This window comes from Martes martes (assembly GCF_963455335.1).
Source record: "Martes martes genome assembly, chromosome: 9".
In the NCBI taxonomy this organism is placed as follows: Eukaryota; Metazoa; Chordata; class Mammalia; order Carnivora; family Mustelidae; genus Martes; species Martes martes.
Window position 1 is genome coordinate 105,810,211 of NC_137896.1, and position 4,202 is coordinate 105,814,412.

General features: G+C 36.6%; 1 pseudogene across 1 annotated transcript; it reads right to left on the reverse strand.

The window, feature by feature from the left end:
• Positions 1-542: 542 nt before the first annotated feature.
• LOC308349356 (KATNB1-like protein 1) lies at positions 543-1,467 on the reverse strand (annotated as a pseudogene). The gene has a single exon. The product of its transcript is annotated as a KATNB1-like protein 1 (transcript).
• Between the last annotated feature and the right edge of the window lie 2,735 nt (positions 1,468-4,202).

Consider the following 4,202-nt stretch of genomic DNA (forward strand, 5'->3'; position numbering starts at 1 on the left):
GTAGGATTGCATTAAGACCAGTAGTTCTTTTATTTATTTATTTATTATTATTTAAAGATTTTTATTTATTTATTTGACAGAGATCACAAGCAGGCAGAGAGAGAGGGGGAAGCAGCTCCCCGCTGAGCAGAGAGCCCTATGTGGGCCTCGATCCTTATGACCTAAGCCAAAGGCAGAGGCTTAACCCAGCGAGCCACCCAGGCACCCCAAGACCAGTAGTTCTTAAACAGTGTTACCAAATAACCATGTAAATCCCAAATGTAGCAAAGGCGGGCAATCTTCATAGTGTACTTTCACCTCATTGAAGTTGAAGCTGGTCCTTCTGGATATTTTTCCACTTCAATGTGAAGTAGATTGTTAGGGTTTCATTAGTGGTTTCATATGTTGCTTTTTAAAGAAAAAAAGAAAAAGGTTTTGATTTCTTTCACAGTTCACAGTTCTCAGATGAGGTTTTTTTTTGTTTTTTGTTTTTTTGGTTTTTTTTAGAAATTTTAGTCTGGGGACGTTTTGAATAATAAATCCTCTTTAGTAGATGAAATCTGTCAATGCAACTGTAATAAATAAGCACTTACATCCTTGGCTATATTACCAGTATATCCTGGAACCAAAGTAAGATGGTTTTCCTGTTCCCATAATCCCCTTAACTGTTGTTTTACAATCTAAATATTTCCATCATGTATAATTTCTGTTTTGGATGATAGTTCTGACCACCACCTTTTTATGACTGCTTGAAGCTGGTTTAAACCAACTATTATATATTCTTCAAATTTGCTTTTAAGTAGGAACTTTCCTAGAGGCAGCAAATCTACACAGCAGCCAAGTGAGATGTATTGTTTTTCTTCCTGTGAACTATTGGTGAGCACAGGAAGGCAGTCCCCAACAGCTCCAAGGTCTTCTATCCTCACCCAATAAACTACAAGTTCACTTCTCCTCCGCTTCCTCCAGAATGTTACAGCTACATTCAATCTCAAATTCCTGCTGAACAAAACCTGTGCCATTGTTTCATGGTCTTGAGAAACCTCAGAAAAAAGCCCGCTATGTTTTGATGATGGGCTTTCTGTCTGTGAAGAACCAGAATCACCGGAGTTAACCAAATATGTTTGACGATCATGGCGTACCTTTTCAGGCAGGTGGGCTGCACAGGCCAGTTCATTTTCTTTATTTGCCATGTCACAGCCCCCACTTGTAGGGGACTGTTTTTTTTCCTGCAACCAGAATTTGGAAAAGGATGATGTACCTTCTTTCTGTGGTAGATTCCCTGATGTAGTTTTTCTGGGTTTTCCACAGCTTCTCCAGCTGTTCTATTTACATAAGCAGTCAACTGTTTGGGAGCTTTCCTAACCTCCTTTATGCTCTTATTAGTAAAATTTGAGATCCCTTTTCTAGGAAGATCAGTGGAATGATCCTCAATATTATTACAAAGGGCTTTTTTTTTTTTTTTTAAACATTGTGGGCTTCAGATGCCATAGTCTCTTAAAAACCGACGCCTCATGGCACCTCAGGATGCCTCAGCCCAAACCCGGCACCGATCACCTGAGCCCAACAGCCCAGAACGTTCCTCCATTGTTGCGCTGAACCCCGCTGTAAGCCATTCAAACGCGGCTGTGCACGCAGCCCGCTGGGATCCGTTGTAGCAATTTTTCTTAATTAATAACTCCTGATAACGAGTTTTTAAAAAATAGATTTAACCTAATTGATGTATTATTCAAAAGAGACTCAAATTTTAATTGAAATACGGGGTAAAAAACTATAAATATATTTTGATTTGTCTATGTAATATAGTGCATCCCTATGGAGAATACATCTGGTTAAGACAAGTCTGTAGGATGCTGTTGTGGGAGCCAATGATTTTGACCATTATGGTCAGGAAGAGTCCAGCCAGTAGAGGCACTGCCAATATATTAAATATATTCCATATATAATAACACCCAGAACTTTACTACTACCAGTGATGAGTTGAGAAGGCTGAGCCCACACTATGTAATGAGAATTTGCCCTCTTTTCTTCATTTGTTGCAGTTTGGCAATTGCATGTGATGTTAGACCAGTGCCAAGATCATAACTGCTGTTTTGTGTATTGCTGTGTTGAAATTACTTGTGAGGTAGGAATTTTTAAAAATTAACAATAGTTAAGGTAGTAATGTGTATATATGTATACACATTATACACATGAGTATATATATATATTCATATATTCCAGTACCTATGAAGTGCCCAGTGTGCCTCTTTCCAATTATATCCTTCTTCCTCCTCCATTTTCAGGGATAACTACAATCTTGAATTTTGTGATTAGCATTTCCTTACATTTCTTTATAGCTTTGCCTTTTATATTCTTAAATTAAATTTTGCTTAGATTCCCATGTTTTTGACATTTGTGTTAAAGGAAATGTATTGTATATATTCTGTAACTTGCTTTGTTCCCTTTTTGTATTATACTTACTCATGTTAATGCATGTAGCTATAGTTTCATCATTTCTCCTCTTGGTAGAAAATTGAGTTATTTCTAGTTTCTCTTTGCTGGGGAAAACAATGATATTCCAAATATGGTTTCCCTTTCTTTCTTCTTTTTTCCTCTTTCTCTTTCTTTCTTCCTTTCATTCTTTCTTTGAGAGAGCAAGAACAGAGAGGGAGGGGCAGAGAAGGAGGGAGAAAGAGAATCTTAAGCAGGTTCCGTGCCCAGTGTGGGGTTTGATGCAGGGCTTGATCTCACAACCCTGAGAACATGACCTGAGCCAAGAGTTGGTCACTTAACTGACCAAGCCACCCAAGCACCCCTCAAATATGTTTATGTATGTCTCCTGGTAAATAGATGCAAAATTTTCTGTAGAGTATAATCTTTGGAGGAGAAATTGTTGGGTCATAGGATACGCGGATTTACACTTTGCTGGATAATGACAAATTGTTTTCCAAAGTAGTCATATTAATTTATACTGTCACCAGGAGTGTATAAAAAGTCCCTTTGTGTCAGAAATTCTTATTGCCTGGTTATTTAGTTTTTGTCAGTTTGGTACATTTAAAATGAAATCTCCTGGTCTGATTTACATTCTTCTGATTACTAATGAGAATAGAGTGCCTTTTCAAATTTTAGATTTGTGTTTCTGCTTCTGTGAAGTCTCTTCCTTTGCCCATTTTTCTAACAGATTTTCTTTTTCCTTATTATTGGTAGGTTTTCTTTTAAATCTCTTTTGTGGATTATGTGCTTTCCAGATAACTTCTCCCAGTTCTTAATTTTTTAAGTAGTTGAATTTATCAGTCTTTCCTTTAGGATCTATGCTTCATTGTCTTCCTTTTCAGGAGTTCATAAAGAAACCCACCTACGTATTTTTTCTAAAATGTTTTCATTTTTTTCTCTTTTTATTTACATCCTTCAATTTCACTTTCCCCTCATATGAAAAGCCATTTGCTGCAGCACAATTTACTGCATGGTCCTTCCTGTTTTGTGTCTCCATCTCACATGATGCTTGTATGGATGCATACTTCTTCATGGACTCTGCTCAATTCTGTTGATCTGTATTTCTCTTTCTGTACCAACATCACACAATCACTTGTAAAACACTGAACTTAACTGCACTAATTAAGTAGCCTCTTTAAATAATCCTTCCCATCACCTCTTTTTTGGTCATCTATAGAAAAGTTTGCACAAAATTGGGGTGGTTTTTTCTTTGAGCTTTTGGTGGAAACTTGCCTGTGAAGCCATCCAGTTCTGATATTTTCTTTGGAGGAAGATGCTTAGTTACCAGTTAAATTTATTTTTTTCTTTTCATTCTCTATCTGCAGTTGTGTTCTTGTTTTAATCACATTTTAATTTGTATTTTCTCTTTCTTTTTTTCTTGATGAAAATTGCTAATATCAGTTTAGTATTATTTTTTAAAAACCAACTCTTGGTTTCTTTCATTTTCTTCATACTTTTCTTGTCTATTTAAATTTTGTTCTCATCTTCCACTTCTTTATTTGGATTTCTTTGAGCTTATTGTATTGTTTTTATTCCTAAGGACTTAAATGAATGTTTAGGTTATTAATTTTTAGCTTTTATTATTTAGTAATACAAGTATTTCTGGCTATCCATTTATTTCAAAGTTCCATTTTAGGGACGCCTGAACGGCTTAGTTGGTTAGGTGACTGCCCTCGGCTCAGGTCATGATCCCAGGATTCTGGGATTAAGCCCCACATCAGGCTTCCTGCTCAGGAGAGAGCCTGTTTCTC